Genomic DNA, 10,665 nt, shown 5'->3' with positions numbered 1-10,665 from the left:
AGTGCCCGATCAGGATGTCACTGTGACAGGCAGCAGTGCAGATTGACCGGTCAATCAATGCAGTGCCGCAACATACTGCTGCGGCACAGTTTATTCGAGCATTTGCCCGTTCTGTGCCGCAGCAGTAGCCTGGCGCGCGCCCGAGTGTGACGGGCGCACGCCGAAGCAGCGGAAGAGCGCCCTCCGATCGGGGCGCTCTCCCTACCGCTGCCGGGTCCGCCGGGTCCCCCGGAACCCCCTGCCGCTGTCCCGCGATCGCGGGACACCAGGGCTCCCTCGGGGAGCCCCTGGACATGCGTGCAGCGGGCGCACGCTCCCGATGACGCGTGACCGCGCGTCTATGACGCGCGGCACGCCGAGGGGCGGCCACTAGCAAGCCGGGAGATTTCCCGGCTTGCGGTACCGACCACACTTCAATAAAGTGTGTCGGTAGTGTATGCACTAAATGAGATTTCCGTGCCCCCAGTCAGGTTACTCCCTGGGCAGTGACCCTGCTCACACCCTCCCCTAGTTCCACCTCTGATCACAATTATCTCTCTTGGAGAGTGTAGCAAATTGGAGTTGGGGGAATCTCACCTCTGCCATGCATGGTCACAATCTGGGCACAGGACCCAAATAGTGGGCAATGTGGCACTTCTTACAGTAGAGAATAAGTAACTTTATTCTTTACTTGTGTATTAAGGACCTTATTTGCATTAAATTCAGTCCACATGGGACCAAGACTTTCTGGCTTACTGAACAAAGTGGAATTGTTTCGTAGAGGGTGGAGAATTGTATTTTATCTGAAATTACCCCCTCTGCACAAAATACAAACAATTATACCCATACAAGTACCTTGTGGAAGTTGTTGCCCTCTATCTTCCTGTGGTCTCTCCCTGTTTCTCACCGTGCCTCCTCCCATTTCCTTGCACCTCTGCGTCTCCGCATATATCCCTATACTCAGAGCCGGCTCCGGTCAGTGACATGGGATGCCCAAATATGAGCATACCCATATATGGGCATCCATGCCACTGACCGGAGCCCGCTCTGTTGCGGATATGGAGAGAGACTGGGAGATTTACATCCCCTTATAATTCATATGGTGCATAGTACCGGCACGTATTGTTTTACCGGTACTGTGTACCTTCCTACTTTCACACTGGTACAGTATATGCTGCAGTGGGACTGAGAGGGATATATTGGTAACACATAGTCATTGTTGGGGGAATTCAATCCATTTTGAAAATAGTAATGAAATGTTTTTTACTTTTCTTTTTTTTCAGTAATGAAGAATGAAACATTTCTGTTAAAATTGAATTGGAGGTGAACTGGATTCATCATCAACTCTGCACCAGTGTGAATTGATGTTCTTTAATGTTCTGATAAGGTACATGCAACATCTCTTCCTCAACCCCTGCACCACTCTCTGCCTCTTGCCTCTCTCTCTCCACCTCCCTGCTAAGCGTATTAACCCATCTAATGTAATCCACATTCCATGTCTCACTTTACTCTTCACTTCTCACGTGCCCTCTGGAATGACTGCTCTCTGACTAACAAGGTCTATTTGTACATGACCTCTTCTGCTCTCATCATCCACCACCTCTCATTCCCCTCACCCCTGTCCTACTCGATACCTCAGCTTAATTGAACTCTCTCCTCTGACATCTACCCTTATCTCTAACCTCTCCTCACTTTCTGCTTAAACTAACTATCTTGTTAACTTTTACAATGCTATCATCTCCTCCTCCTCCCTCCTCCTCCTCCCTCCTCCATCATATATATGCCCCTTCTAGGCTCTGACACACTCATCCCTGTAAGGCCATGATTATCATGGGCACATGCTTGGTCATCCACAGTGCGTGCGAGCGATGCAGAGCCGCCTCGGACCTCAGTGCAGGGATTGCTGCATACCCCCAGCATCTGTCACCCACAAACAATACACACACTAATACTCCCCACAATACACACTATAATACCTCCTCAATACTAATCTCCCCAATAATATTATAGCTCCAAACACAATATACAGCAGCGGCAGCTCTTATTCGAGCAAAAGCCGCTGGCTGTATGTGGCTGGGAAGCTGGTAGCCGCGGCGCGTGGCGGCGCACTGTGACGTCACAGTCACATGCGCGCCCGGCTTCCCCGTCTTCCCCGGCTTCCCCAGGCTTCCCCGACACCCCTGGAGATGAAATTAAGGTAAGCGGGGGTTCGGGGAAGCAGAGTGGCAGAGCAGAAGGGGTACAGGGGTCCGGAAGGGTGTGTAAATTGCGCGCGATGGAGGAGGGGGGGTGAGTGGGGGAACGCGGCGGCGCGCGTGCATTACTGGCGGCAGCTGGGGCAGATCCCGGCATGCCGCCGGTATTTAGTGCAATAAGATATGTCGCTACTGTACACAACACCCTTACACAAGATACACAATCTAGTACTCTCCTCTGCACCTCTACACACAATATACTGCACCGACACACTTTATTCGAGTAAATACCCGGTATGTACCTGGCAGGTACCTGGAATGCGCCACTCCTAACCTCTGACAAGCCCCGTTGCATTTGCCTTCCCAGCCTGGGTTCATGCCTGGCTGATGGGCGGCTGATCTGTTAAATGATAATGATTAGGATTTAATAGGCTGCAATGCTTCGCGTGTCTACCAGATGGCATAAATTCATGAATTGTAATGCAGTTTATATATATATACTGTGCAGTATTGCAGCCAGCGGGAATAAAATGCTTCAATCCCTGCTTGGAAAATAACTCAATGTACTCGGGCAGAAAACAGTCACAAACCTCAATACACCCGGGTATACCCGAATTCGTGGGACTAGCCAAGCTCGAATAAAGTGTGTCGCCAGTGTAATACTCCCACACACACAATATACACACTACCCTCCTACCCCCATAAAATACAACCAATAATACACACACACTTTGTGGATGTTGGGACCAGCTCCCGGCATGCACCAGTGAAAGAGAGAGGCCCGCAGAAGCTCGGAAGAACTCCCTCCATCCGTGCCTTCCTCCGTTTCACATCTTCTCCCTGTCTCTCTCCCTCCCTTTCCTTGCATCTCCCTGCGTCTTTACGTATACCCAGTCAGTGACGGCTCTGGTCACGTGATGCCTTAATATGGGCTTATCCATATATGTTCATCCACGTCACTAATGTGATGCCCGCACTGTTGCGGAGCTGGTACTTACGACGGGCACTTATTGTTTTATCAGTACTGCGTACCTGACTCTACCGGCCTACTTTCAACACTAGTACAATATGTGCTTCACTACGAGTGAGTGGGGAATATTGGCATCACACAGTCACTGTTGAATATGCCATTCAATCCATTTTGAAAATAGTAATGCAATGTGGTTTTGTTTTGTTTGCTTTTTGCAGTAATGAAGAATGGAAAAGTTATATTAAAATTAAATTGGAGGGGGACTAGATTCAGCATTTCATCATGAACTCTGCACTTGTGAGAATTTAACTTCTTGAATACCCTGACAGGTACACGCAACATTAAGACTATAATCTGCTGTGCAAGCTTTCGTGCTATACCTCCCCCTCAGGTTTTGATTTATACATTTGCTCCCTCAATTCATGTCCTCTAATATTTGAAAGCTCTCTCCTAGCATTTTCTCTTTACCACAGAACGTCATCCCAATGTAACCTCTCTCTTGTTCTTTCTGCTGGCTGTTTCCTCACTCCTCTGTTAAACTTTTCTAATTTCTCTAACTTCCACACTCCTGCTTTTATCCACATGTTCTCCTCTTTCCTTCCCCTACCTTTGCATGTGTCTACACACTGCACCATTTGTACAGACCTCTATTGCAGCTATTTCTGCACTGCTCAATGAAAAGCACTCTTTAATATCCTATTCTCTGTGCCCCCTCTCTCTGCGCCCCCTCTTTTGGCGCCTCCTCTCTCTGCGCCCCCTCTCTCTGCGCCTATCTGTCTCATTCTCTCTACGTCCCTCTCTCTCTACATAGAGCTATCTCTGTCTCTCTCTACACCTATCTCTGTGTCTCCTTCTATGTTTGCTGATGTGTGGGATATCTCTTATAATCTTGAACCTGCTCATATACACATCGGGCCTCCCTGCCTCTGCCTCCCTGCTAAGAGTGTTAACCTATCTAATGTAATCCACATTCCTTTCCTTACTTTTCTCTTCCCTTCTCCTATGCCATCTGGAATGTCCGTTCTCTGACTAACAAGGCTCTAGTTGTACATGACCTCTTCTGCTCTCATCATTCACAATCAGTCATTCCCCTCACCCCATCTTACCTGTCCCACTGATTTGCCTCTGCTTAATTAAACTCTCCTCTGACATCTACTCTAACCTCTCTGCTCTCTCTCTCTTTCCGCTTAAACTAACAATCTTATTAACTCTTACAATGCTATCCTCCTATCTATATGCCCCCTCTAGGCTCTGACACACTTGTCCCTCTAGCCCACACCCTTGGCTAAATTCCCAAACATGTTCATCACACTTCCACTCGCTGTTCTTAATGCCTATGAAGGAAATCACACAATTGATATTTGATTTTTCTACAGTAAAAATGTCTCCAGTCCTGTATAAAGCTGCTCTCTGGGGCCAAACCACACTACTTTTTTTTCACATTCATCAACACTCAAATTTAATTTACGCTGTCTTTTTTTCCCTGTATTTGACTCCCTCCACTAACCTTCTCCTCACACTTGCCATCCTTCCTTCACTTCTCCTCAAGCATTTGACTACTTCAGAGGCAAGGTGGATGCCACCCACAAGGAGATTCCTTCTGTCCCTTCCCCCTTCTCTCCTTCTACCTAATTCTCCTTCTGCATTTGACTCTTTTTCTTCTCTTACAGAGCTGGAAGCAAATCATCTTCTCTTCTCCCTCTACCACATGCCCTCTAGATCGTATCCCCTCACACCTTACTGCATCTCTTAGTCCCCACTCTCACCCACATCTTCAATTCCTCCCTATTCTCTGGCTCTTTACCCTCTTACTTTAAGCCTGTAGTGGTCACCCTTTTCTCAGAAACAACCTACACCCTATGTGCCTTACTAACTACCGCCCTGTATCCCTCCTGCTGTTTGTCTCCTAATTGCTAGAATGTCAACATTCTTAAATCACATTCCCTCCTGGATCCTTTACAACCTGCCTTTCGTACAGCTCGTTCTACAGACTGTGCTTAAAGCAAATTCCCAAGGTCACTTTTCCCTACTAATCCTACTTGATCTATCTGCTGCGTTTGATGCTCTCAATCACTCTCCTCCTTCATATTCTAAACTCTCTCTTGGTATCCGTAACACAGTTCTATCCTGGTTTTCATCATAACTTTCCTGTCACACATTCTCCATCTCTGTTGCTAACATGTCTTCGTCTTCTATTGATCTGTCTGTGGGTATACATCAGGGCTCTGTTCTGAGATCTCTCTTTCTCTCTACATACTATCATTTGGTGACATCATCAACTCTTTGTGACAATCCTATAAATAACAAATACAAATATCAGGTCATGGGAATAAGTGATTTGGACATAAAAGTAACATTTCGGAAGTGTGGACAACTAATACATCTTGTAGATTGCCTTTACAGTGTGATGTCATTGATTCAGTAGATTGTGTGCAGACCAGGACTGCAGTACAGTGTCACTCACATGGATGACTTGCGTGGTAGAAGCTCAAGAACAAGGATGTCAAACTCCAGTCCTCGAGGGCCGCAAACAGGCCAGGTTTTCAGGATATCCCTACTGAAAACCTGGCCTGTTTGGGACCCTCGAGGACTGGAGTTTGACATGCATGCTCTAGAAGGAGCACAGCTGTGGGTGGGAGGTGGATTTGCTTTGCATCAAATGGTTTGGAGCAAGGTTTATTGTATGTATTATCATAATAACAATGCAATGCTTAACTTTTATTTCAGGAGGGATGACTGCAGAACAGAAGTGAATATTGAAGCCATGTGTTCCTTTTCTTGCAAAAGAGAAAATTTGAAGGACAGTTGAAGAGAAGGAAAATTACTACACAGAGACAGATAAGCAATGTGTATATTTCTCATTTACCATTTAGTATTTGTCGTTTTATTGACTCCACACAATCCGGCTGCTACGGGTTTCACATTGAATATTTTCATCTCTACTCTACCCCTTCCTGTGATCTGAACCATGCAAGTTTTCGTTGATTCAATACATCATGAGTAGAGTGTGGCTACAGTATGAAGTAAAGACCCAAGGACCACATCTACTACCATTCATAACAAGAACATGTGCAGTAGCGCACAGCTGCAGTTCTATGTGATTGTTATGAAAGGTTGAGGTGGTTCAATTCTATGAATCTGGAGTGGGATGGATCCTGTTTGCATCATATGGTTTCATCTAGGCCAGTAGATTATATAACTCTCAGTACAGGTTACACATGGCATCAGTATTAGTGATTTAAAGAGGAGGAAAGCTTCAATGTGGAGAACAAAGCCAAGTAATGTTGAAGTTACTCCTTTTACCATTTACTTGGTCAGTCTGTACTGTCTACTCTCCACACAGCTGCTAAGGATCTTCCATTTTAAATACTTTCACCTCCTATTCTGCACTGCTTTGCTGCCCATTATTCAGAGATGCGTTCCAGTCATGTTTAGCACTCTGAATCTCTCTGCAGTCATTGGTTCAGCACATCATGGGTAGAGCATGGCTACAGATACAGCAAGCTATTATTATTTTACCGGCTGATCACCCATAATATTGCATTAAAACATAGAATATCACTTAATTTCCAAAAGATTCAGTGATGCTGATAATGCAGAATCTCACAACATTTCCCATCATAATGCCATAATGCACAAGTGGGAGAAATAATCCTTGCTATATCTGTACATTGTGTGACGTATTACCTCAATGACCAATGAGAGCAAGTACATCTTCTGTATAGAGCGGCTGTGTTATGATGCAGTTATTGATCATCATTGACATAATCACAAGAATCTTATGCAAAGGGAAATTGTCCGCAGCGAAGTGAGATTTCAGCCCCCAAACATCTGTAATATTAATGCAATGTCTTACTTTTGTTGCAGTGAACACTGAAGAGACGGATCTACTACAACACTGTTCAGGATGAGCATACGCTACAAGCAGCAAAATGATCTTGCAGTTGACAGTATGTTGTTCTGGTAATGTGCACAATTATTATTTATGGGCTACACACCACAGTGCTGGACATATTCTGTTAACTTCAACTCTACTCCTAACATGGAGATGTCTTCCTGGTGTTACTGATTCAGTACATCATATGCACAGTGTGGTTATGATATGATGGATTGATTTAATGAACCCACCAACCAATGATGACATCTGCATCATCTTCTGTAAAGTGCAGCTACAGCATGATATTATCAGCATTTGGTGCGGTATAATCAGAGGTATCTATGTGCTTTTGTGCCTGTTTTAAGTCCTCCAGCTTAACGCCCCTACACCTCCCACTACACAGGCATACTTACTTATGCATACACTGACATCTGGCATACCTACACACACCCCAGGGCCACTTCCTTCCCCTGATGTCAGGGAGAGGATGGGCATGCAGAGTGCAGTAAGTCTCCACGTTACTCTGGCCAACAGTCTTGGCCTACCTCCAGCATCTGTCACCCACAACATCTGTTCCCTCCTTGTAAAGTGCTGAACTATCTCACCTGGGTCAGTGCTATAGCTGATCACAGTGCCCGATCAGGATGTCACTGTGACAGGCAGCAGTGCAGATTGACCGGTCAATCAATGCAGTGCCGCAACATATGCACTAAATGAGATTTCCGTGCCCCCAGTCAGGTTACTCCCTGGGCAGTGACCCTGCTCACACCCTCCCCTAGTTCCACCTCTGATCACAATTATCTCTCTTGGAGAGTGTAGCAAATTGGAGTTGGGGGAATCTCACCTCTGCCATGCATGGTCACAATCTGGGCACAGGACCCAAATAGTGGGCAATGTGGCACTTCTTACAGTAGAGAATAAGTAACTTTATTCTTTACTTGTGTATTAAGGACCTTATTTGCATTAAATTCAGTCCACATGGGACCAAGACTTTCTGGCTTACTGAACAAAGTGGAATTGTTTCGTAGAGGGTGGAGAATTGTATTTTATCTGAAATTACCCCCTCTGCACAAAATACAAACAATTATACCCATACAAGTACCTTGTGGAAGTTGTTGCCCTCTATCTTCCTGTGGTCTCTCCCTGTTTCTCACCGTGCCTCCTCCCATTTCCTTGCACCTGTGCGTCTCCGCATATATCCCTATACTCAGAGCCGGCTCCGGTCAGTGACATGGGATGCCCAAATATGAGCATACCCATATATGGGCATCCATGCCACTGACCGGAGCCCGCTCTGTTGCGGATATGGAGAGAGACTGGGAGATTTACATCCCCTTATAATTCATATGGTGCATAGTACCGGCACGTATTGTTTTACCGGTACTGTGTACCTTCTTACTTTCACACTGGTACAGTATGTGCTGCAGTGGGACTGAGAGGGATATATTGGTAACACATAGTCATTGGTGGGGGAATTCAATCCATTTTGAAAATAGTAATGCATTGTTTTTTACTTTTTTTTTTGCAGTAATGAAGAATGAAAAAGTTCTGTTAAAATTGAATTGGACGTGAACTGGATTCAGCATTTCATCATCAACTCTGCACCAGTGTGAATTGACGTTCTTTAATGTTCTGACAAGGTACATGCAACATCTCTTCCTCTACCCCTACACCACCCTCTGCCTCTTGCCTCTCTCTCCACCTCCCTGCTAAGCGTATTAACCCATCTAATGTAATCCACATTCCTTGTCTCACTTTACTCTTCCCTTCTCACGTGCCCTCTGGAATGTCTGCTCTACGACTAACATGGTCTATTTGTACATGACCTCTTCTGCTCTCATCATCCACCACTTCTCATTCCCCTCACCCCTGTCCTACTCGATACCTCAGCTTAATTGAACTCTCTCCTCTGACATCTACCCTTATCTCTAACCTCTCCTCACTTTCTGCTTAAACTAGCTATCTTGTTAACTCTTACAATGCTATCATCTCCTCCTCCCTCCTCCTCCATCATCTATATGCCCCTTCTAGGCTCTGACACACTCATCCCTCTAAGGCCGTGATTATCATGGGCACACGCTTGGTTGTCCACAGTGCGTGCGAGCGATGCAGGGCCTCCCCGTCGCCTCGGACCTCAGTGCAGGGATTGCTGGAGCGACAGGCATGCGCTAACTTTGCCATCTGTTGCGTGCTTACTATAGACGCAGCCTAACCCATGCATTGGTTTAATTCACAAGCACGCTCTCATCACACTTCATCACATCACACTGCTGCTCTTAACACCTATGGAGGAAATCTCACAGTCTGATTTTCTACACTAAACCTTTGTCCTGTTCTGTAAAACTCTGCTCCTTTTTTTAAGGTCAAACACTACTTTTTCCTCACTCATCAACACTCCAATTTCATTCACACTGTCTTCTATGTATTTGAGTCCCACCACTGACTTTCTCCTCCCACTTAACATCCATCCTTTATTTCTCCTCAAGCCTTTGCTCACTTGAGGCAAGGTGGATGCCATCCACAAGTAGATTCGTTCTCTCCCTTCCCCCTCTCTCTTTTTCTATCTAGATCTCATTGCACTCTTGACTCCTTTTCTCCTGTCACAAAGCTGGAACCTGATCTTCTCTTCTCCCTCTACCACATGCCCTCTCAATCCTATATTCTCACTCTCACCCACATCTTCAATTCCTCCATATCCTTTGGCTCTTTCAACTCTTCCTTTTAAGCATGCAGTGGTCACCCCTATTCTCAAAAATAACCTTGACCTTGTGTGAATTTCTAACTATCGCCCTGTATCCATCCTACCATTTGCCTCCTAATTGCTAGAACGTCTTGTGATCTCCCGTTTGATCAACATTCTTAAATCACATGCTCCTCTGGGCCCTTCACAATCTGCCTTTCCCAATGTAACCAATTATGTACATAAAGAAAATTCCCAAGGTCCATTTTACTTACTAATCCTGCTTGATCTCTCTTCTGCTTTTGATACTGTCAATCACTCTTCTCATTCATATTCTAAACTCTTTCTTCGTATCCGCAGCAAACTTATATCCTGGTTTTCATCATACTTCTCCATCACACATTCTCCATCTCTGTTGCTAACGTGTCTTTGTCTCCTGTTGTTTTGTCTGTTGGTATACCTCAGGACTCTGTTCTGGGACCTCTCTCACTACATACTATCACTAGTTGACCTTATCAACTATTTTGGCCCTTGATATCATCTCTATGCAGATGATACACACACCTATCCACCCTACCGTCACTCCTGCAATTTAGTTCCTAGTTTCGGGTCGCCTCCTGGCTATATCCTCCATGGATGACACTCTTCTGCCTTAAACCTAATGTCTAAAACTGAGCTCCTCATATTTCCCCCTAAATCTGGCCTAATATCACCTTTCTCCATCGCAGTAAACAGTACTACCATCATCCTGTCATGAAAGCACATTGCCTAGGAGTAACATTTGACTCTTCCCTTTCCATCTTCATTCACGACACTGGCTAAAGTTTGTCGATTCTTTCTCTGTAATATTTCCAAGATTTGCCCTTTTCTCTGTCAATCTACTGCTAAAACGCCAATGCATGCCCTTATCGTATGGGTTAACATACTGCTAACAGGGCTCCCTGCTTCACAACTTTCTCATTTG

The 10,665-nt window shown here is 45.4% G+C and overlaps 1 long non-coding RNA gene across 1 annotated transcript; it reads left to right on the top strand.

Annotated features, from left to right (window-relative positions):
- The first annotated feature begins 1,270 nt into the window (after positions 1-1,270).
- Positions 1,271-8,655, top strand: LOC142486322 (uncharacterized). The gene is made up of 5 exons (XR_012798897.1): positions 1,271-1,366; positions 3,363-3,473; positions 5,872-5,991; positions 7,012-7,107; positions 8,550-8,655. It is a non-coding gene; the product is annotated as an uncharacterized LOC142486322 (long non-coding RNA).
- Positions 8,656-10,665: the final 2,010 nt, after the last annotated feature.

The sequence above is a fragment of the Ascaphus truei genome, unplaced genomic scaffold (assembly GCF_040206685.1).
Source record: "Ascaphus truei isolate aAscTru1 unplaced genomic scaffold, aAscTru1.hap1 HAP1_SCAFFOLD_815, whole genome shotgun sequence".
NCBI lineage: Eukaryota > Metazoa > Chordata > Amphibia > Anura > Ascaphidae > Ascaphus > Ascaphus truei.
This window is presented reverse-complemented; position numbering and strand designations above follow the sequence as displayed.